Source organism: Balaenoptera physalus (genome assembly GCF_965194825.1).
Source record: "Balaenoptera physalus genome assembly, chromosome: 2".
NCBI lineage: Eukaryota > Metazoa > Chordata > Mammalia > Artiodactyla > Balaenopteridae > Balaenoptera > Balaenoptera physalus.
Genome location: NC_138883.1, coordinates 108,964,144 through 108,988,426, shown reverse-complemented (window position 1 = coordinate 108,988,426; position 24,283 = coordinate 108,964,144). Strand labels below are relative to the sequence as shown.

The 24,283-nt window shown below is 46.1% G+C and overlaps 1 protein-coding gene and 1 pseudogene across 4 annotated transcripts in view; both read left to right on the top strand.

The window, feature by feature from the left end:
* Positions 1 to 24,283, top strand: part of DAPK2 (death associated protein kinase 2) — a 122,574-nt gene that overhangs the window by 11,956 nt on the left and 86,335 nt on the right. The window lies entirely within an intron of this gene.
* On the top strand, positions 18,755 to 23,111 carry LOC309653609 (heterogeneous nuclear ribonucleoprotein A1 pseudogene; annotated as a pseudogene). The gene has a single exon. The product of its transcript is annotated as a heterogeneous nuclear ribonucleoprotein A1 pseudogene (transcript).

Sequence of the window (24,283 nt, the reverse complement as noted above, 5' to 3'; positions counted from 1 at the left end):
CCTTTCAGAACTTAGTCTAAGTAAAGCAAGTGTGAATGTAGACCCAGATGGGATCATACGACCAGAACAATCTACAACTTGATTTTCTCACTTAATGAAATACACTGAATATCTTTTTACAGTATATAGATCTATGAGACTTACTTTGGATGAAAGTTTTTTGTTTTTTTTTTAAAATAAAACATTTAAGAAGACAGTTTAAGCCAACAAAAGATTAACAGGGTTAACCCAGCAACTGTTTTTATTTCTGAGCCTTACCTTCTAATCTGTCCATGGCTGTTTCTCACGCCCACACATCCTCTCCTCTTTTGTGTCTGCTTGAGGCCTGCATGTGCTCAGAGTTAACATTCACCCACGTGCTAAGCTCCTGGGGGCAGGTTGCATAGACCAAGGGGAGCAGGAGCAATGCCCAGGCCCTGGGATGACCGGTGATGAGATTAGGCCTATCTCACATTGGTTTGTGCTGGGCTGTCAACTCTTTGAAGGCAGGTCCGCAACTGCTCTCCTATTTTGAGCATCACGGCAGCACTGGGACAGAGGCCAGAGGTCTCCAAATCTTCTGTGACTTCTCTTTGCTCTCTCTCTTCTCTCACTCTTGGAAAAATTAAACTTTTCCCTCAAGGTCAGGATCAAATGCCATCTCTCCTGGCAAAGCCTGCCATGATCCACTCCCTCTACACCTACCCCCTCTACCACACCACCTCTATGGACTGTATTACCTCTTATTCTGGACCCACACCTCTATTAAGTGCTAATGTCATCATACCTCATGTTACACAGAAGGTTAACCTGGTCATCTTCCCTGCTGGACCCAGGGTCCTCCATGCTGGGCTCCTGCGTACTTTATCTTTTATCCATTCATTTTCTGCCCCTATCCGCCTCCCTCCCACACCCTCCACCCTGCCACAACCCCAATAGCGTCCAGCCCAGGCCTTTTACGCTTGATAAGCGCTCAACTCCCACAGACACCACAGTTAACTGCAGAGCTGTTTGGAACCTGCCTTGGTTCCAAAAGCTCAGCCAAGCCCCCAGCTCCCATAGGCCTTGGAATGCACGAAGGTCCAGGATTCCCCAAACACAAAGTGAGAAACAAAACACACTCCATTTTCTGGACACACATTATTTTTTTCTTCTTACTCTCTTTTTTTTTTCTTTTTGGCTGCTCCACGCAGCATGCAGGATCTTAGTTCTCCAACCAGGGATCGAACCCAGGCTCCCTGCAGTGGAAGTGCGGAGTCTTAACCACTGGACCGCCGGGGAAGTCCCCATTACTCTTTTTTTTTTTTTTAATTGAAGTATAGTTGACTTACAATGTTGTGTTAGTTTCAGGTATACAGGAAAGTGATTTTAGTTATATATATATATGTATATACTTTTTCAGATTCTTTTCCATTATAGGTTATTATAAGATATTGAATATAGTTCCCTGTGCTATACAGTAGGTCCTTGTTGTTTATTTTATATATAATAGTGGACACACATTATTGTATTTAATCCTGGTAGCACCTTGTGAAGCAGCTGCTATTCCAATTTTACACATGAAGAAATTCAGTCTCCAAAATGTTAGGTAACTGGCTCAAGAAATACAGACCACCTACCTTATCAAGGAGAAGGCAAGTAGGAAATTCCACTTCATGCAACACAGCAAATCTCAGAGAAAGTCAGAAATAAAAGCCAGAAACTTCTCTAGCCAGAGCCCTGTTTGCCTCCCTGGGCTGGGATTCTTGTGCTTGTCTGATCACACACATGCCTTATATTTCCTGCTGCTGGGAAAGTGAAAGTGACCGACCTAAGTTAAGAATCTTCCGCCCTCATGTCAGTATCTGTGCCGAGGACTTCCCATCTTCCAGAACAATATGAGCTGGATCACATTCCCACTTCACAGTTGTGAAAACTGAGGCTCAGAGAAGTTCTACAGCGGCGGCTGGTCACTCATGCCAAAAAAGCTTTCTTACCGCTAACACCAAGCTTGTCTGTGCCGGGCCCAGGAAGCCCTCAGCTTGGTGTTAGTGGCAAGGAAGTCTTTTGGGCCACAGCTGCGCCCCAGACAAGCCAGTGGTTTCCAAAATGTGAGTGAGCACATGTGGATGTGTAAGTGCACGTCTGTACTCATTGTCACATTCCAGAGACTCTTCCCAGCCACCCACTGTGTGCTGGGCACTGTGATGGATAGAGGAGACTTAGGGCTCAGGCCTTACCCTAGAAGAGATTAGGGCTCAGTTGTGGCACAGGGGCACTCTCCTCAAAAGCTAATGAAATGAGATGTTGGAACAGGCCACAAGCTAATAGGGGGACCCCCAAACATGTGCCAGTCGTTCAGTGGAGGAAGCTGTGTGGGGCAGCTCCTTGCGGTCTAATCCTGGAGATGGCACATACCCACCTCAAGGTCAGGGCTCTGCCAAAGACTGAGAAGCAGCAGGCCCGGGCTCGGGCAAGAGGGAGCATGGAGAGGGTTGAAGGGAGGGGGCTGCCAGCAGGACAGGCGACTGCAGGGGCCCTGGATGACAGAGGCCTTGGAGGAAGGAGGGAGGCGCCTTTATCACCCATTGTCAGGCAAACAAAGCACAAAGCCACTCAAACAAAGTGGCTGCATTGCACGTGCTTCAGTCAGAAGCTGGCACATGGTGCAAACCGCTTGCCCCGAGGTAGTGGCCTCATTGAGCTCAGTTTGCATTATGAAAATTGTACGAACGAGAGGGAGGTCCTATGTGAGGATAATTAAAACGTTATATACCTGTATCTACGGGACACACTTTCCTTTCTACTTATATATCGCCAGCGTGTACATTTTGCATTGTGTTGTTTTTTGACTCAACATTGTTTCGTGTATACCTTTCCATGTATCCAGAGTCCGTATAACCTAAAAATATTTTTGTTTCAAAATAATTTCAAATTTAATAGAAACATTTTCAGAATAACAGAACTCCTGTATATCCTTTATCCACATACCAGGTTTTAACATTTTGTCACCTCCTCTCTTGCTCTCTCCCTCCTTCCCCGCTGTCTCCTTCTCCTCCTGCCTTTCTTCCCTCTTTTTCCTTCCTTCAGTTTCTCCTTTCCTTCCCTTCTTTCTTTTTGTTTGTCTGTCTATCTACCTATCTACCTTTCTACTTACCTATTATTGTTTCCGAGCCATTTGGGAGTTGGTTGCGGACATTATGCCTGTTTATCCTCAATGCTTCATTATGCATCTCCTAAGGACACGGGCGTTCTCTTTCATAACCACAGTACAACTTTCAAATTCAGGACATTTCACTCTGATACAATATTTTTATCTAAGCTATCATTCTTGTTCCAATTTTGTCAATTTTCCCATTAGTGTTCTTTAAAATAAATTTTGTTTTAATTTTATACAGTTTTAAAAGGTTAAACTCCATTTACAGTTATTACAAAATATTGGATATGTTCCCCGTGTTGTATAATACATCGTTGTAGCCTGTCTTACACCCAACTGTTTGTACCTCCCACTCCCCAACTAGTATTTTTTATTTAAAATATTTTATTTATTTTTTTATTTGGTTGTGCCGGGTCTCAGTTGCAGCAGGCAGGCTCCTTAGTTGCAGCATGCGAACTCTTAGTTTTGGCATGCATGTAGGATCTAGTTCCCTGACCGAGGATTGAACCTGGGCCCACTGCATTGGGAGCTTGGAGTCTTAACCACTGCGCCACCAGGGAAGTCCCCCAACTAGCAGTTTTTCTCCCTGCTAAACAGGATCTAGTGGAGATCATATATTGCATCTCCTTGTCATATATCTTTAGTCTCCTTTAATCTGAAACAGTTCCTCAGCCTTTCTTTGACTTTCATGACAAGATATTTTTGAAGAATACTGGCCTTTTAAAACAAATAGATACAGTCCGTATGTTTTCATTAACTTCATAATAATCTGCTATATAAACATCCCCAATTTACTAAACTTTCCCTATTGTTTCTCACTACTAAAAATAAGTGTTTCTGTGAACGTATTTGTTAATTTCCTCTCTCTGCATTATTTCTGCCAGTGTATTCCCAGAGGTGGAATACGAGGTCAGAGGTTATGGCTGATTTGTGTAATGGTTGAAACTGGAAATACTGAACCAATTTACCAGGTCACCAGCATGTGCTTCTTTCCTTATGGCTTTGCCAATACCCTTTCATTATTTTTGTGTATTTTTGTGTAGTTTAAGAGTTTTGTAAAGATACCGTAATGTTTTCACTGTGGAGAAATTTAAAGTGGTTGAAGTCTTCTGTGCTTCTCCCTTAATTCCAAATCTTGTTCTCTGTGCTACTTTACCTTTTTTCATGGTGTTTCTATTTCATTTTCATAGATATTTTGAAGTTCTGATAGCAACACAAGGCAGGTAAGGCAAGTATAATCATTCCCATTTTATAAGTGATGAAAATGAGGCCCCGTCAGGACTAGAGGCAGAGGTCTTCCTGTAGACTGATGGTGTTGCCTTCCTCCCCCGAGAGGTAGAGGGGATTCAAGGTCTTTGGGGGACACCAGAATTCCAGCAAAGGGTTCCACTTCTTTGTCTCTACTTTTAGAAGCTGGCTGGAATTTTTTTTTTTTTTTTTTTTTTTGGCCACACCACACGTGCTTGTGGGATTTTAGTTCCCAGACCAGGGATTGAACCTGGGCCCTCAGCAGTGAAAGCCCAGAGTCCTAACCACTGGACCACCAGGGAATTCCCTGGAATGGTTCTGTAAGAAAGTTTTCTGTGAGGTGCTATTGGGAGAGGGGGTGCTTGGGGAGAAGTGTGTTTTGAGGGTGAAGGAGAGAGCTTGGTTTCCCTGTATTCTCCCTTGCTGGGGAGACCAAGGTGAGGGGTAAGAGCTGTGGCCAGTGGGAGGAGTTAGGGCCTTAGGTGCCCATCAGCTCAGCTGCAGTAAAGCACCAGGGCTCTGGCAGTGCAGGTGGGAGGTCATGTGAGGCCCTCCAGAGCCTCCTGCAGAGGAGTTGCTGCAGCCTTCAGAGTCTCTCTCCTGGAGATTGCTCTAGCCCCCAGAGCAGCCTTCAACAGGCTTTAAAGCCCAAGAAGTTTAACCTGCAAGGGCTCCGACATTGTCTGGTCCAGGGGATGGGAAACTATAGCCCTACAGTCAAATCCAGCCTGCCACCTACTTTCAATGGCCCTGGAGCTAAGAATTTTTTTTTTTTTTTAACAAAGTGTGTGTGTGTGTGTGTTTTAACTTTATTGGAGTATAATTGCTTTACAATGTTGTGTTAGTTTCTGCTGTATAACAAAGTGAATCAGCTATACGTATACATATATCCCCATATCCCCTCCCTCTTGAGCCTCCCTCCCACCCTCCTTTTCCCACCCCTCTAGGTGGTCACAAACACCAAAAGAATGGGTTTTATAGATGACCAGTTGCAATAGATTTGATGGTTGGAACACTAACTTTGGACCCCAATTAAGCAAACTGTTATCTGCCCCTGCAATTCCATTCTTCTCATGGCAGACCTGTATTACAAAAAACAAACTAAACAGAATAAGGCAAATGCAATTCTTATTATATTTTGAGTTTAATCAGTTAAAATTTTGTGGAAATTTAGTTTTCTCCTTTGTTATGTAAGTACCTACTCTGCGCTTCCGGTGCAGGAGGTGCGGGTTTGATCCTGGGTCGGGGAACTGGGATCCCACATGGTGCAGGGCCAAAAATAATAATAATAATAATAATAATAAATAATATCCTGGATTTTACTTCTTGGCTCTCAATGCCTAAAATATTTACCATCTGACTCTTTGTGGAAAAAGTGTGTCTACTCCTGATCTACTCCAGTACGGTTTACTAGTTAAGCAGCAAAACTTTAAAAAAGTGACTTATTCTGGGGTGGGGGACAGGATAGAAACAGATCAAAGTGAGGTGCAGTTATGGAAAAGGAGGAAGAAGAGGTGAGCAGCGGTCCAGCTGTGCTCCTTCCCTGCCCTCCGTCTCACAGCCTGTGAGGAACCTCCGAGAAGCCCAGTTTCAGAACCACTGTCCATGTCAGTCTGTCCTGTCCTGCAGGGAGTGCTGGGGTGGAAGACGGGAAGGGAGGTCTGGGTATTAGGGATTGTGCATCCTCTCTAAACCTGGCCCTGCATTGGTCATGGGCAGTTACCTAGTTTAGTCCTCTTGCAGCCCTACGGGGTGGCCGGTGTTTCTCCCACTTTGCAGATAAGGAAGCTGAAGCTTGGAGAACTTAACTAACTTGCCAAGGGAAGTGTCAGAGCTGGGATTTAAACCCATGACTTCTGACCCCTGGTCCAGTGCTCTTTGGGGGAGGGGTACCAAGCTGCCCAAGATTTTTCTTTCTGCCTGTCACCCTGGGCTCCCCTCCAGAGAACAGGGGAGGAGGTGGATACTATTGTTTAGTGGTTTATTGGGGAATCTGCTGAGAGCCCGGTTGTCCTTGTCTAATCCATTTCCACGGCTGACACTGCTCCCCTGCCCACGCCCACCCCCTGGCTGCCTGCATCTAAGCCTGAGACCTCAGAACCCTAATCTTGAATCCTGAGCTGCTGGTCTTTGGTGGCCTGGCCACAGGGCCTGGAGGGTGATGAATTATCCTTCCCTCCTGGGGGTGAGGTTTATTTGGCACCCTGGGCCCAGGGCCCACCAGCTAAAGAGGAGAACTTGGCTGCTCAGGGGCTGCAGTACGGTCCTGGGAGGCAAACGCTCCTACTGGTGTTTCGGAGGAGACAGGGAGACAGGGCAGAGGGGGAAAGGCAGCCGAGGGCCAGCTGAGGGCCCCAGCAGGAGGACAGGCTCAGGACAGCAGGCTGATGAGCCCTAGCCTGGTGGTGACTGCTCTGGGTGCTGCAGCCACCGGGCCCAGGTGTGATCCTGGCTCTGCTACTGTGAGCCGCTGGACCTGGGGCAGCTTCACGCTCACAGGCTCTGTTTCTTTGTGCTAAGATGGTCCCATTTCTCACAGGGTTGTTTTCCAGCCTTCTAGGGTCCCCTCCTTTAATGTCCGAATAAGAATAATGAGCATTCCATTCCAGGGCGACAGGAAGTCCTGTTCCTGACTGAGCATTTCTGTGTCTCCCCAGGGAGTGCTTACATCCTCCTTGATGTCTTAGGTCCTTGGACTCAAGGACCTCTTTTTCCTTCGAGACAAGGCAGCACTCCCTCTTGTGACCCTGTCTCAGGCACGGACTCAGGCCCGTTTCTGAGTGCCTCCCTTGCCACTGAGGCTCCTTGCAGGATAAACTGAGTTTTGGGTAGTGAGAGGAATTTCTGCACAGAGAAGGAAACAACTTAAAGTGGGGTAATAGATACCTCCACTCCTCTGACTCCTGCCATCTGCCATGATGCTGGGGCCTTCCAGGACCCCTCCCCAGGCCCGAGATCTGCTACCATCCTTATAGTTACCTCCCCAAAGAGACCCCCTATTCTTTCATATATAGGAAGTTTAGGTCCTTGTTACAGTCTCTCCCTGAAAGGACCCTGGGCCTCTCTTTTCCAGAACCAAAGATCCTTTAAAGTTTTTCCCATGCAAAATGCCGTCTCTGACCATTCCCCCACCCCACCTCCACCCCATTTCGGAGTCTTTTGCCTTCCTTATTACCAGTAACAGTTCTGAGCAGCTTTCAAAGTGATTCTTTTCCCATTCCTAGCACAGATGTAAGGGGCGTAGCCTGGCATGTGGGAAGTACCCAGCAAACGGTTGCAGATATGGACAAGGTGATGCTAAAAGCCCAGCGGTCAGTTGTTCTGAAGAGCTCATAGGGAGGAGCTGGGTTGGGCTACTTCTCCTCTGTTACCTCATTTGATCATGAGCCTCCACATTGGGGTAGGTGGGCAGGTAGGAAGTCACCGTCCCCATTTTACAGATACGGAAACAGAGGCACAATGACCCAGCCCTATTCTTGAGAGCAGGGCGGCCAGATGGAGTGGAGATAAGGCTGTGTGTCCACAGGGGTTTGTAAACACAGGTCCAAGTAGCAATCTTGAAAAGATTTCTTAGAGAAAGAGATTGTATAAGACACCTTTGGACCCAGCTAAGTCAGCAGTGTTTCCAGAGTTTGGAATTGTGAAATTCTTTCTGATGTTTCAGCTGAGCCCTGATGTAAGAGCCTTCCTGGGGTCCACACATGCCTCTGAGATTTCAGCTTTCTGCTGGCCAGGAAGCGCTGCCAGGCCCTGGCTAAGCCGGTTTGGCTCCACCAACCGCCACTCCAATCCCCCTGGTTCCCAGTGTTGTTACCATCCAGGTAACAGAATGTTACCATTCTGTGGCTGGACCATCTCTGGGGCAGCTGATCCACCCCTCTCCAATACACAGTCAAGAATTTGTCTCTCAGGCTCAGGTATTAAACCTAGGTACGAATCCCAGTTTTACTACTCACTGCCTGTGTTACCTTGGGTAAGTTACTGCACCTCTCTGAGCCTTGGTTTTCTCATCTGTGAAATTGAGAACATGCCACCTACCTTATCAGGCCAGGATTTGAACCTCCATCTCTCCTGACTCTAGAGGATTGAATGAGATTATGACCGAAACATGTAGCACAGTGATTGTCATCTTGGGTAGTACATATGAATCACAGAGGAGGTTTAAAACAAACACACATGTATACATGCCAGGGATTCAGATTTACAAGGTCTGGGGTGGGGCTGTGGCATCCATATTTTTTAAAGTGTCCCAATTTGTGTAGACTGTACACCTGGATCCAAGATCACTTCTTCAAAATGGTACTTGAGACACAAAGTAAGCTCCCAGAGCTGTTGGTTTACCCCTTCCTTCCCTGATTGAGCAAGTCTCTTTATTATCCTCTATCGCAGTGGGCCATGTTAATTTTACCTCTTTGTCTTTGCTCACAAAGACCCCTGCTGGGATTCCCACCCCCCTCCCACTTGTGCATGGTGTCTGCCATACCCAATATTCCTTTCTTGCTAAAACTACCCTCTTTCCTCTTCTGCCCTGAGCCCCTCACAGCCCCCTGCCCCATAGAGTGGAGCTGGGCTGGCTCTTGTGCAGGGGTGGCCCCTGATGGGAACAGGGATGGTCACTTGACCCAAGAGTGACCCATTCATTGGCTATTTGGTATCCTATGAGATGGCTGGGCTGAAAAAGCTCTGCCCACTAGGACCAGTGATATATTAGCTAAAAGCCAATTAGATGGCGTCTCTCTGAGACTTGATGCACAGTGAGGAGGGAATGGGGCTGCCACAGAAGATGCAGTGATTCCACGAGCGAATTCCTTTGTGGCTTTCTCTTCCTGTGTGTATCCTTCCAGTGACCGCCTTTTCCTCAAAGAGCCTAGGTAGCATGCCTTCCCTGTGTTATCTGTGTCTCACCCATGCCTGGAGCCCTGCTCCAGTTCTACCCATGCCCAAGTTCTGCTTCCTTACAGAGGCCTGTCCTGACTACTGCAGGCAGGGTTGGATGCACCTGTTCTACATTCCTACAGCATGTTGTGAATTCCCTAGTTGTCATTATTTGCCTTTGAGTCTGTTCCCGCCATCTCTGGCATCGCCCCTTAACAAAAAGCTACCCTAAAGCAGCTTGCAGTCCAGTGAGCTTTCCGACCATAGGATCTGGAGGTCATTCTCTTTTATCTCCCAGTGCCTTACCCAGTGATAGGCACATAGTAGGTACACAATAAATGTTCGAATGAGTTCTGATTTCAATTGGCTCTCAGGGTCTCTATTCCGGCTTTGCACTGTGACCTTAATCAAGTTTCTCTTCCTCTCTGGTTCTCAGTCCCATTTCCCCCCCTCAGCTCTAAAATGTCATGATTCTATGAAATACCCATGAAACATCTATTGGGTAGGAGATGCTTTGATGGGCATAGGGAGGGGTGGAGAGGGGAGTGAGTGCAGAGATATAGTTTATACCTTCTAGGAGCTTATAGAGAGGTTGCAGGGGCACATAAACAAACAAACAACCAAAACAACCCATTGAGAGTATCAGGCTCGGCAGCAATTCAAGAGCTGTCAGAACATAATGCGGCCAAAAGAACATTCCAGACAATCTATGTGATACTGGTTCAGAACGTGGCTACCTCCCTGGACTGGCACAGTCAGAAAAGGTTTTGGGAGGTGAGAGCTAAGTGAGGCACTGAAGGATGGGTGGGGTTTGAATAGGCTGAGCAGTGAGTGTGGGCATTCTAGGAAAAGGTGGACTTGAGCCTCCCAAATAGACAGGAAAATGCAAGGTGTGTTTGTGAGGGTGGGTCCCCCAGAAACTGGATGACATGTTCTGTTAGGGAAGCAGTGCGTGAGCCTGGAGTAGCAAGGAGGGGATGGACAAAAGCCTAAGCTGCCATTAAAGTTTTACTAGTGTTGGTATTGATCACAGTGAGGGGAGGTGGGAAGGATGAGGGGAAGTTAGGACTATGGTTGATTTCATTGTCTTTTACTTATACTCTCTGTGTTTTCTAAAAAAAACTTTAAATATGTATTTCTTATGTCATATAGAACAAATTGCTTTTTAAGTATTTCATGCTCAGGAGTTTGGACTTCATACTGGTTTTAAGCTGGAAGAAAGGTTAATGGGATTGAATGGGGAAAAGGGTCATGGGGGACTTCCCTGGTGGCACAGTGGTTAAGAATCCGCCTGCCGATTCAGGGGACACAGGTTCGATCCCTGGTCCAGGAAGATCCCACATGCCGCGGAGCAACTAAGCCTGTGTGCCACAACTGCTGAGCCTGCGCTCTAGAGCCCACGTGCCACAACTACCGAGCCCACGTGCCACAACTACTAAAGCCCGCATGCCTAGAGCCTGTGCTCCACAACAAGAGGAGCCACCGCAATGAGAAGCCTGTGCACCACAACGAAGAGTAGCCCCCGCTCGCCGCAACTAGAGAAAGCCCACGCGCAGCAACGAAGACCCAATGCAGCCAAAAATTAATTAATTAATTAATTATTTAAAAAAAGGAAAGTGTCATAGGAGGTGGCCCAGTGAGGAGTGAATCGCTGTAAAGAATGTGAGGGGATGAGGACCTAGAAGCTTCTCAAGGGAGGGATGGAGGCTTCACTGACTTGTATCCTTCACACAGAAAGAAAGGTCTCAGTAAACCCTTGTAGAAAGATTAGCAAGTCAGGATGGCAGCCCCTGAGAGGGAAGGTAAAGTGATGGTGAGGATTCACTCTGGTTCCTGTAGTGAGTCTCCCATCTCTTTTGCCAGAAAAATTCTGGCAGATACCCCGGGGGGTTTGGAAAGAGTCATTTGTCATGGTCATTGTCCTCACTGGGCCACTTCCCATGACCCTTTTTTTTTAGATTAAATTTATTAATTTATTATTTATTTATTTATTTATTTATTTTTGGCTGCATTGGGTCTTCGTTGCTTTCTCTAGTTGCAGCGAGCGGGGGCTACTCTTCGGTGCGCGGGCTTCTCAAAACTTAAAACTATTCAAATGTTAATAACTGCAGGTGCTCATTTAACAATAACAGTGTTGTACATTTCTTTTCTCTCTGCGAGATTGCCCAAAAGCCTATAGCATTGCCAAGATTAGCTGACCCTTGCTGATGTTAACCAGCATTTGGATGGTGTACTCTAGGCCCATAGGAGTATGTCTCTAATGTGTTTACCTTCCCTTTTTGTTGCCACCTTAGTTTCCTCTTTGCAGGGTAGGTGCTTCAAGGCTACTGTCTAAGCCACATCTTCCCTATAGTTTGTCTGATACAGAGTCAGGAATAAGTGGCTGGCAGATTAAACTGAAGAATGTGGCTAACTTAGCCCATTACTTTGCCCACTCTACCTGTCCAAACTTACCTCTCTATACTTCCTAACCTTTCTCACTCCAGCTGCACTGTCCAAGCCTTTTTAAAAAAATTTTTTATTGGAGTATAGTTGATTTACAATGTTGTGTTAGTTTCAGGTGTACAGAAAAGTGAATCAGTTATACATATACATATATCCACTCTTTTTTAGATTCTTTTCCCGTATAGGTCATTGAAGAGTATTGAGTAGAGTTCCCTGTGCTATACAACAGTTCCTTATTAGTTATCTCTTTTATGTTTAGTAGTGTGTTTATGTTAATCCCAACCTCCACCTTTCCCCTTTGGTAACCATAAGTTTGTTTTCTAAGTCTGTGAGTCTGTTTCTGTTTTGTAAATAAGTTCATTTGTGTCATTTTTTAGATTCCACATCCAAGCCTTTTAATGACATGTTCTTTTCTTCCTTCTGAGCACCTTCTCTCTCATCTTCCTTCCTTTCTTCTACTAGTTGTACTCAGTCCTCAAGTCCAGTGAAAATCCCTCCTATCCTCTGAAGCCTTCCCGTGGGTATTTCCCCCAGCTTCAGCCATCCAGCTTCCAGAATCCATAGCCCTTACAATCTCTGCCTCATACATAATTGTTGTGAAGCAGAAGGTTTCCTAGAGGTTCATTCTGTATTCTGAGTCAAACTGTGAGCCCCTTGTAGGCAGAGGCCAAGGTTTACCATTCTTAGTGTTCCCATCACCTCTAGCATAGCTATAGAGCTGGATCCATAGTAGGTGCTCAACAAACACAGGGGCTGGTGTAACCATAAATTGTATTCAGCCAGCACTGAGCCCCTGAGGGCTTGAGTCTGTGTTTCTAAGACCAGGAGAAGGTAGAAATGCAGTGGCATTATTTTCATCACAGCCCTGTTCACACGACCTTCTTTGTTTTCTTGCCTGGAGGGGGTGGAGCAGGGGAACAGGCCAAGTGTGCAGAGCTGTTTGACATCCCAGCAGCTGTACAGAATGCTCACTTGTTCTCCCCTTCCATGTGCCAGAATTGCTGCACATCACAGCTTCTTCCTGCACTGGTGTTAGCCTAGTGGCCTCTGTCCTGCTCCTGCTTTTCCAGGAATTGGCTGAGCCTGGTTCTGCGAACCCCAAAGGGGTATCTAGTCCCAGATAGAGAAGATGCCAGAGCTTCCCTTTGTGGGCAGCGACCAATCTCAACTGAGGAGATGCCGTGGAAGTTCCAGGTCATGATTTTGGCTTTCTTGGGGTTGTCTGAGGATAAGAGAAATGCAAAGATTCATCTGTGGCATCTGAGCCATCAGCCATGGACTTAAAGAACTTGATTCAAGTCCCACTTTAGCTGTCAATATGCTTTGTGACTTTGGGCAAGACACTTTCCCTTTCTGGGTCATGGAGCATTTTGGTGGTGCAAGTGGAACCTGATTGCAGGTCTCCTCACTCCTGGTGCTTCCTCTTTCTACTACTCCACAGAAACACTACAGGTATTTGATATCACACCAAGTCACCTACCCTTTCGCTTTTGACTTGTTCCTGTTAGTACCTGAGGTACTCTTAAGAGTAGGGACTTTCTTCAGAGGCCTGCTGTCAGAGATCTACCCCCAAAACGTGATTCTCCTACATTTCACTCCTTTAAGCCTCAGACTTCCTTGGGGCTACGTGATGGGTCTGTCTGTTTCTCTTCTTTTAAATTAAAGTATAGTTGATTTATAATGTTGTGTTAGTTTCTGGTGTACAGGAAACTGATTCAGTTATACATATATATATAACATATTCTTTTTCTTATTCTTTTGCATTATGGTTTATTACAGGATATTGAATATAGTTCCCTATGCTATACAGTAGGACCTGACCTTGTTATTTAGTGTCTGTCTCTTTTGACAGCTGCAGAGAGATCCTTCCAGAAAAGGTGGGCCAAGTGACACAGCTTTGTTGAAGCAAGTAAGGCCGTCCCATGACTGAGCTCCATAAAGATGTGTCATACGAATAGATGAATGAGTGAATGAGTGAATGAATTCTAGCAAGAGGCAAGAGAATCGATGATGCCATGGGATCACCTGAATCATCACTGTAAGAGACCAGGGCAGTATTGGGAAGACCCCTCTGTGAAACTGACCATCTTAGAGCAGCACTTGCCCAGTTTCCAGTCCTGATGAAATGGGTTCTGTCCCCCACTGCCACCCCAGCTCTTTCTCCATGTCGAAGCATTCAGCAAGACCGTGCAGCGAGAGCTGGTGTGGGAGTAAAGGCGTCCTGGCTTTGGTTCTGCAGCTGCATGTGCTTAGGCAAATCCTTTCCCTCCCCAGGGGATCTCGGTTTCCCATCTCTAATGTTTAAGTGGCTTCCAGCACTAGCCTCCTGTGACTTTATGATCATGTGAAGCATCCTTGCTGGGTCAGAGGCCACCTACTCCCCAGGGCAGGAGTCACCAAGGGCCATGGCACAGTAAAGCCTCCGGTGCCACTGAGACTGCTGTTGCTGAGATTAGACAGGGATGCTTGGCATCGAGGCTGTGCCCAGGGCCTGTTTTAGCAACATGGCTAGTAAATATTGACTCCGTGGCACGAAAATGGAAAGCAGAGATGACTGTGTTAACTCACTCAAGGGGCAGAAGTTCACCAAGCCCTGATAAGACAAGATGTAGTTACGCAATCTGTGGGCGTATCATTGACAAATACGTTGTTTAGGGCTGGGGAGAGCTGAAAATAGGACAGGGGAACCTTCACGGCTGATCCACAGCTGCTGTCCCGTTGGCATAGGCTGGCCTGCTGGTTCATCGTTCATTTTTAAATGAATGGATACTTACATTCTTGAAGGATAGAGAAAAAAGACTGTAAGGAAATACACCAAAACATTCACTGTGACATTCTCTAGAGATGGTGAAATTGCCCGTAATTAAAACCTATTTTTCACACTGTCTGCAACAATCACATTACTTATAATCAGAAAAAGATAATGTATTAGAAATAAAATACCCTTCTTTGAAGAAAGAGTCTGAAGGAACTTTCAGAATCTTCTAAGTACCTCAGATCTTTGTGTTTTGCCTGCTGGACATTGTATGGTAATGTAGCTCTCAAAAAACGAGAAAAGTCCATATGAGAGAAGGTACTCTTCAGAATAAACCCTCATCTAAGCGTGTTTATGTATTGATTTGTACCCATGAAAGCAGAATGTGGTGGGAAAAAATTCCAATCACTTGAGATAGCAGGATTTTTTTTTTTTCTATGTAAACAAACACTGCTTTGAGTGCTTTCTGTTTGCCAGCCCTGTATTGTACAATGACCAAGCCCGGCTTGGCCCAGAACTGGGCAGGTCTGAGCACAGGGCACTCTGGTAAGTGGTTCCAGTGGTTCTGGTAAGGTAGCAGGAGCCAGGTATGGAGGAGGGACTAGGCCTTAGAATTTGGAGGGCAGGGGTGGGAGTGCCATTATATTAATAATAATAATGATCACTGATTAAGCACCAACCATATGCCAGGAACCTTCCACATATTACTAATCCTTACAAAACTTTGTGTGATAGGCATTGGCTACCTTTTAGGGATGAGGAAAGCAAGGCTAGGAGAGTCACCTCCCAAAACTTCAGAGCCCATCAGCGGCAGGCTCTGGATTCAAACCTACATCTGCCTGACTGCAAAGCATTTGCTCGTCCCACCCTGCCAGGCTGCCTTTCAAGCAATTTAGGGTTTTACAGGAGAGCACAGACACCTGCAAAGGGAGCCTGAGCTAACAAGATGCATGCAGTCTCCATCCAGGACTGAGGGTCTTTGGAGGAAGACGCAGCCCCAAGCGTAAATCATCGGCGAGTAGCTACAGGTAGCATCCTTGTGTACCAGCCCTGACCCCAGGACTGGGTCCATCTGCCCTCCTCGGCCCTGGGGCCACCCAGTGGGGTCATTGGGGCCACAAGAACCATGGGACAGGTGAGCCTTCTTTGAGGTTCCTTCTGGCCAGTCCAAAGGGCCCTTCATCCTCATCATCCCTTGTGTGATGGGGGAGGTCATTTGTCGGGGGGCAGTTGGAGTTTGGGGCTGCACAGTCAGGGCCTGTGGAGGAGGAGAAATTGGTCTGTAGGCCTACTTTGTACCTGGTTAATTAAAACAACCAGTAAAAGAGTCTCATGGTGGTTTAGCTTTTTAGCTGGCTTGCTAGAGCTAATTTCTGAGTCTGACCAATCGCCTCTTTGGGCCCAAAGATCCTGTCCTCACAGCCCTTGGGACTGGCCAGGAGCCTCACTTCCTCGCCCAGCTCCTCTGGAAATCTCGCTACTGTAACCTACCTGGAGAACGCTTCGTCTGCCCCCTTCACCCGGGAAGGCTTGCCTTCTGAGAATGAATGCCTCAGAGTTGGAGTTCATCGGTTAAAGTTGGTTTCCACTTATTTTGTTTTCTTAGGAGAAAGGATGTGAGTTTTGGGGGAGGGGCTGAATTGTGGTATGTGGTGTTTTTAAAAAACTATGTTTTTGGCCCAAGCAGCTGAGTTGATTGAAGCCCAGCAGCACCCGTTATGGAAATGGCTTATCTTGTGGTTCTCCAGAGTTGTGGCTAGAACATATTTGGTTTCCTGGCAAAACCATATAGGATTTTGAAATTTGATGGAGAAGGCTTCAAAGTTACCAAAATTGAAAGGAGCAGTGGCATCTGTATTCTCCTTCTGGCCCAGGAGTCTGGGTTTCTCTGAGGCTCACACCAACGTGAGTATCTGTTTTTTGACATAATAATGATAATCGTAATAATCACCTACATTTGTATAGAACTTTACAGTTTATGAAGCACATTCACATATATTATCTCATTCAATTCTTGTGGCTACATTTCTAGATAGGCAGGGACAATTAACCCTATTTTACAGAAGAGAAAATGAGGGCTCAGAGACGTTAAGTGACCTGGTCACACAGCTGGGAAGAGGCAGCATCAGAAGTTGAACCAAGGTTTTCTGACTCCAGACCAGGAAAGGCAGGGAGGTTTGCATCCAGTTTATGATGTGGACCTGCCATTGTGCTGGAATGCAGGCTCCCTGGGCACAGGGAGATGCAAGCAACCCAAGACTGTCCCGGGTCCAGCAGAGCCAGCCTCTGTAGAAGATGAGACAACCTTCAAGGTGCAATTTGGGGCTATGTGTAGGCTTTGCCCCTGTGGCCTTCTATGGCTGCTGTTTCTATTTGGTCTGTACAGTTGCCCTGTGAGGCAGCAGGGTGGGTAGCTGCTGTTAGCCCCATTGTACAGATGAGAAAACTGACATTTCAAGAGGTTGGGTGACTCACTCAACACCATTTATTCCTTATTCACAAAACAAATATGTATTGCATCCCTATGGGAGGTACATAGGGGACTGAGGTCACAGCTAGTGACTGGTGAAGGAAGGATATGAAGGTGAGTAAGAAGAGGGAACACAGCAGGTACTCAGCAACTCTCTGCTGAGTGAGGGCCCTGGAGGACAGCCCCCAGGTTGTAGATCTCTTTGTATCCACCACAGCAATGAGGACAAGGCAGGCTCAGGCCAATGTTCCAGAAAAACTCTGTTAGTCGTGTAAATAATGGTGATGACAATTGCTGTCATTTATTGTGCTCCTGTTGTGTAGCAGGTCATAGGCATTTTATCTGCACTATTTCTAATTGTCCTAGTTACCCCACTTTACAGATGGGAAAACTGAGACTCAGAGAGGTCAATCACTTTATCCCAAGTCCCCCTGGGATTAAAAGTCAGGTCTGTTTGACTCCAAAGCCAGCACACTTTCCCCTGAACTACTCTGCCTCTCTATGAAAATGAGCTGTGGGAAGCTTGCTGGAGAAGGATGGTGCCTGTTACTTTTGGGAAACTCATGGATAAAGAGGGTGAGGTGTGGAGGGGCCTTGGGTGGGCAGACAGGACCACAGCTCTGGGTAGAGAATCTTTAAGAGGCTGTGAGCCCCGCTGGTGGCAGCTGTGCCTGATGGGAGAGCAGGACGGGGCAAGGTGGGGTAGGCATCCTCTTCATGGCTCCTCCATCCAGCTGGCTTGAAGTCCTCAGAAGCCAGAGGTTGTTTTGTCCCCCTCGGATACACTGCTGGGAAGGTCCCACTGCCACAGGTCTTACGACCCTGTTACACAAAGATGAGTGACATCTTTTCCCAGAACTCCTGAAACCGCCAGCCTGCTTCCCCATCCCTCTTCCCTACTGTATTAATTTCCCAGGGCTGCCATAATAAATTACCTCAAACCAGGTGATTTAAAACAACAGACATATATTCTCTCACAGATGTGGAGACCAAAAGTTTGAAATCAAGGTGTTGATAGAGTTGGTTCCTTCTGGAGGCTGTGAGGGAGGATGGGTTCCTTGCCTCTCACCTAGATTCTGGTGGTTCCTGCTTGTCCTTGGCATTCCTTGGCTTGTAGATGCATCACTCCAATCTCTCCCTCTGTCTTCACATTCCCTTCTCCCCCGTGTGTCTCTGTGTGTCCTCCTCTTCTGTCTAATCTCCCTCTGCCTCATTCTTTTTTTTAAATTAATTAAATTAATTAATTTATTTATTTTTGGCTGTTTTGGGTCTTCGTTGCTACACGCAGGCTTCTCATTGCAGTGGCTTCTCTTATTGCAGAGCAAGGGCTCTAGGTGCATGGGCTTCGGTAGTTGTGGTTCACGGGCTCTAGAGCGCAGGCTCAGTAGTTGTAGCGCACGGGCTTAGTTGCTCCGCGGCATGTGGGATCTTCCCAGACAGACCAGGGCTTGAACCCGTGTCCCCTGCATTGGCAGGCGGATTCTTAACCACTGCACCACCAGGGAAGCCCCCTTTGCCTCATTCTTATAAGGACACCTGTTATTGGATTTAGGGCCCTCTCAGGTAATCCAGGGTGACCTCATCTCAAGATCCTAAGTACGTGACATCCCCAAAAACCCCTTTTCCACAGAAGGTCACATTCACAGGTTCTGGGGATTAGGACATGGACATATCTTTTTTGAGGGGCCACTCTTTGACCTGTGACACCTGCCACCCCTTTTTCCTCCTGGAGCTGCCTGAGACCTCTGGGGTCAGTGCCATCACTGAAGGCTGGGCCCTGTGCCAATGCAGCTGCCACTCCTCTCCAGAGCCTTATGGTCAAGTGGGTCTTGGCCCCCCGTAGACCAGCAGTGGGAGGACCCCGTATTAAGAGCTCATAGAGCCTTTCTGCCCGTGGACGCCGCCGAGTAAGCATCGTTGACGTCTCCCCACCTCCACTGCCGTCATGTCTAAGTCAGAGTCACCCAAAGAGCCCGAACAGCTGCGGAAGCTCTTCCTCGGAGGTTTGAACTTTGAAACAACCCAGGAGAGTCTGAGGAGCCATTCTGAGCAGTGGGGAACGCTCACAGATTGTGTGGTAACGAGGAATCCAAACACCAAGCGCTCCAGAGGCTTCGGGGTTGTCACGTATGCCACTGTGGAGGAGGTGGATGTGGCCATGAATGCAGGGCCACACAAGGCGGATGGGAGAGTTGTAGAACCAAAGAGGGCCGTCTCAAGAGAAGATTCTCAAAGACCTGGTGCCCACTTAACTGTGAAAAAGATTTTTGTTGGTGGCATTAAAGGAGACACTGAAGAACATCACCTAAGAGATTATTTTGAACAGTACGGGAAAATTGAAGTGATTGAAATCATGACTGACCGAGGCAGTGGCAAAAAGAGAGGCTTTGCTTTCGTAACCTTTGATGACCATGACTCTGTAGACAAGATTGTCATTCCGAAATACCACACTGTGAATGGCCACAACTGTGAAGTAAGGAAAGCCCTATCTCAGCAAGAGATGGCTAGTGCCTCATCCAGCCAAAGAGGTCGAAGTGGTTCTGGAAACTTTGGTGGTGGTCACGGAGGTGGTTTTGGTGGGAGTGACAGCTTTGGTCGTGGAGGAGACTTCAGTGGTCGAGGTGGCTTTGGTGGCAGCCACGGTGGTGGTGGCTATGGTGGCAGTGGGGACGGCTATAATGGATTTGGTAATGATGGAAGCAATTTTGGAAGTGGTGGAAGTGGTGGCAGTTACAACCATCAATCTTCAAATTTTGGACCCATGAAAGGAGGAAACTTTGGAGGCAGAAGTTCTGGCCCCTATGGTGGTGGAGGCCCATACTTTGCCAAACCCCGAAACCAAGGTAGCAATGGTGGTTCCAGCAGCAGCAGTAGCTATGGCAGTGGCAGAAGGTTTTGATTACTGCCAGGGAGTAGTGTGCTACTACAGGCTTATCAACTCTTAAAAAACAAAATTCCAGTTCAAGCTCATGGCTAAAAGGAGCATCCTCACGAGGACCTTTATCTGAGCTACCGTGCACTTCATTTTCACTGCCATGCAGTAGTCATTAGCTGCTGTGCAGCTTGAATTAATCATTCAATTTTGTGAATGGACTTTTTAAAGATAAAATGCATTTAACTTGGAAAAAAAAAAAGAGCTCATAGAGCCCTGGGGTTAGCTGCTTTTGAACTTCGGAGCGGTAATTCCCACCTGGGACGTGCTGTCCTTGTCCTGCATGGCATAGGCAGGTGAGAGGGTGTCCTTGGCAGGGCAGGGCCCCATGGGTCAGCCAGGCTATGGTCTCCTGCCAGACCGCAGCTGGCACAGGTCCCTGACCATGTGGTGCCCCCTCCTGCCACCTCACCACCCTGCAGGGACCTGCTCTGCTCTTCTGCCCACATCGCCTCATCCTTTCCTGCCTACCTCCTCTTAGGACGCTTCTTTTCTCCATGCCCTTGCTTGTCTGGTAATTTCTCTCTCCTTCCTCAAAGGTGGCACATCTTGCTTTTATTTAATGGTATTGACTTTTCTGAGGGATCAGATCTGTTTTTTCAGTTAGACGTCAGCTCCCCCGTGGTACCTTGCCTGTGGTCTTTGGTAAATATTCAGTACCTATTGGTAAATACCATTGGCTGCTCACCTGACATAGGAAACTGTTTTGGGCTCCTGGCCTCGCCCAGGACCTGAAGTCTCCTTCAGAGACCTGAGAGCTGTTGGGACAATCGCACAGTGTTCAACCTGAAAGGGACCTTCGAGAGTATTTAATAATCCAACACGGGTTTTCCAGAAGAAGAAATGAAAACCCAGGAGGGGGTGATTTGTTCCTAAATTATCTGGTGGCTTTGAACAACTCACTCACTTCCTGTGTTTTCATTTCTTCCTCTGGAAACCAGAGTGTTGGACTGTTAGGTACTCTCAAAGCTCCCTTTTAGGTTGAACATCGGATGATTGTCCCAACAGCCCTCAGGTCTCTGAAGGATGGTGTGTGATACGGCAGGAACTTTTTCCCCATGCCTGAGGGAGGGTCGGAGATACTCACTCCTCCACCTCTGCCCGCAGCACTGCTGTCTCCTCAGGTAGTACTAGAACACCAGACTGCAGGATGGATCACACTTTTCTCTGTAAGCAGTCTTGAAGATAACCCTACTTCCCAAGGGTCAGGTGCTCTGGGATGCGGGAAGGCCATCTTGGAGCCCTTGGTTAGAGGAAAATGAAGTAAATGAACACTTGACCGGAGTCACTGCACCTCCAGGGAGGACTCAGGCAGCCAAGCCTCCGGCTCAGAACCCTGGCTGGAAGGTCTTTCTTTCTGGCAAAGCTGCCAGTCACACCCAAAGAAGGTTGGGATTTGTTAAGTGCCAATGACTAATTAGTCCTGAGGCGGGAGATCTCTACCCTCTCACGATGGTATCATGATTTATTCATGTGAGGTTGGAACACTTACAGGGACTGGACCTTTGTTTCCTGTGGCTTCCATGTCATGTGCAGCCAACTGTATTTTTCCAGAATGGATAATTTCTCAAACCTAGCTTGCTTTCCCAGTTGCCGCCAGGAAACTTATAACTCTGGTCACTCAACAGCGCCCCCCTTCCTGGGTCTGCAGTTGTTTTGGAAGGAATGCATCCTTATCTGGGCCTCAGTTCCTTTCCTAGCTATGCAGGCGCTGGGCTAGCTGCTATCTCAAGGCCTTCCAGCCCTTAGGTTCTTTACTTTTTCTTGCCCCTTTTCCCAGAGGACACTTCTGTTTTCTTAAGGGTTATGCTTCCATAGAGCTGCTGCAAGGAAATCAGAGACATCTCAGCTGCTGGGAAGCCCTATGCCTGGTTTCACGTTTCTTCCCAATTACTAAGTCTTAAAGGCACCTAGTGTCCTTTAAGCTGCCAGTTTCTGCCTTTCAAGATCACACAGACTCACTTAATGGCTAAAATCTCGGTAAGGAAGAACAAGGTCTCAGCCCTGAGGCAGAGTTAAGGCGGGCTCACTCCACTCTGTATTCCCTCAGAATGAAGGGTCTCACTCCGCAGGACCTGTCTCACTCCGCAGGACGTTTGCAGTGTCACTGTGACTGCTTCCTGCACTCTGGCCGTGGAAGTGATTTGGCTCCTCAGTGATTTGGTTGCCACCTTGTGGATCGTCTGGGGGAAGGGGTGGCAGGGGCCTCAGGCCTTATAGGGTCTAAAAATGGTTTTGCTTCCGTGCTTTCTTTCTGTCTGTTTGCCATTATGATGACACCGGAGATATAATTTATATCCTGTTTTCGCCAATTACATTGCACTGTAAACATTGCCCTCTCATTTCCTCAGGGAATATATTTATCGGCCAGGTGACATGATCAGGTTAACTTTAATAGTTGAAAAAGAAAACTAGTGGATAAAAAAAAAAATCAAATAGTGCACTGAAAAGTTTCCTCCCCCATCCTCCTGAATCTTTCTAGCCCCAGGCCTCAGAAGGGACCATTATTAAGTTTCCATATATCCTTCCAGAAACTGTCTGTGCATACACAGCCATACATATGCACATTCTGTATTTTTTTTAATGTAGATTGGATCAGACTGTACATGTAGATGGGATCAGGATGTTGTTCTGCAATTTGATTTTTTAATCCTGTGCATTTTCCCAGATCCGTGTGTGTGTGTGTGTGTGTGTGTGTGTGTGTGTGTGTATGTGTGTGTGTGAGATGTTCTTTTTAACAGCTGCATAGACCAACTATGGATGGACCATAATGAATTTAACCGGTGACATTGAGGTTGTTACCACAATGCGCATCCTTGTATATACATCTGCATACCTCATTTACTCACCTTCTATCTGCCAAGTATGGTTCTAGACACTGAGGATTCTGCAGTAAAAAAGACAAACTCCAGTGCCACACTCATACCAGTATAATTGTTAGATAAATTCTGGAAAGTGGAATTGTTGGCTGATTGATTTATCACATTTAATGAATGCATGTAAGCCATGTAGAATATTTTGTCGAATGTTTGATGAGTGTTTGAATTTTTGGCTGCCTGAAACTTTCTCCCTTACACTTGCCCCCGACCACGGTATCAGTACCCTCTCCTCAGCCTCCCAGTGGTTAAAGGGCCATTTACTGAGGCTTCAGGAAGGTCACTACAGCAGTGCTGGGTGATGACAGTAACATGTGTTTGCTGACACTTTTCTTTCTTTTTTTTCTTAACTGATGTATAGTTGATTTATAGTACTATATTAGTTTCAGGTGTATAACATAGTGATTCAATATTTTTTAGATTATACTCAATTTAAAGTTATTATAAATATTGGCTATATTCCCTGTGCTGTACAATATATTCTTGTAGCTTATTTCTTTTATACATAGTAGTTTGTACCTCTTAATCCCCTATTCCTATTTTATCCCTTCTCCCTTCCCTCTCCTCAGTGGTGACCACTAGTTTGTTCTCTATGTCTGTGAGTCTCTTTCTGTTTCGTTATATTCACTTGTTTGTTTTATTTTTTAGATTCCATATATAAGTGATAGCATACAATATTTGTCTTTCTCTGTCTGACTTATTTCACTAAGCATTAATACCCTCCAAGTCCATCCATGTTTTTGCAAATGGCAAAATTTCATTTTTTTTTGTATTTTATTTTATTTTATTGAAGTATAGTTGACTTACAATGTCATGTTAGTTTCTGGTGTGCAGCAAAATGATTCAGTTATATATATGTGTGTGTGTGTGTATATATATATTCTTTTTCAAATTCTTTTCCATTATAGTTTATTACAGGATATTGAATATAGTTCCTTGTGCTATGCAGTAGAACCTTCTTGTTTATCTATTTTATATATAGTAGTTTGTATATCTGTTAATTCCAAACTCCTAATTTATCCCTCCCCACCTTCCCCTTTGGTAACCATAAATTTGTTTTCTATGTCTGTAAGTTTGTTTCTGTTTTGTAAATAAGTTCCTTTGTATCATTTTTTTTAGATTCCACATATAAGTGATATCATATGATATTTGTATTTCTCTGTCTGACTTCAATTAATATGATAATCTCTAGGTCCATCCATGTTGCTGCAAATGGTATTATTTCATTCTTTTTTATGGCTGAGTAATATTCCATTGTATATATATACCACATCTTCTTTATCTGTTCATCTGTCAACGGACACATAGGTTGCTTCTATGTATTGGCTATTATAAATAACGCTGCTATGAACTTTGGGGTGCATGTAACTTTTCGAATTAGTGTTTCTGTTTTCATTGTATATATACCTAGGAGTAGAATTGCTGGATCTGTAGTTCTGTTTTTAGTTTTTTGAAGACCCTCCATACTGTTCTCCATAGTGGCCGCACCAGTTTACATTCCCACCAACAGTATATGAGCGTTCCCTTTTCTCCACATCCTCACCAACATTTGTTATTTATAGACCTT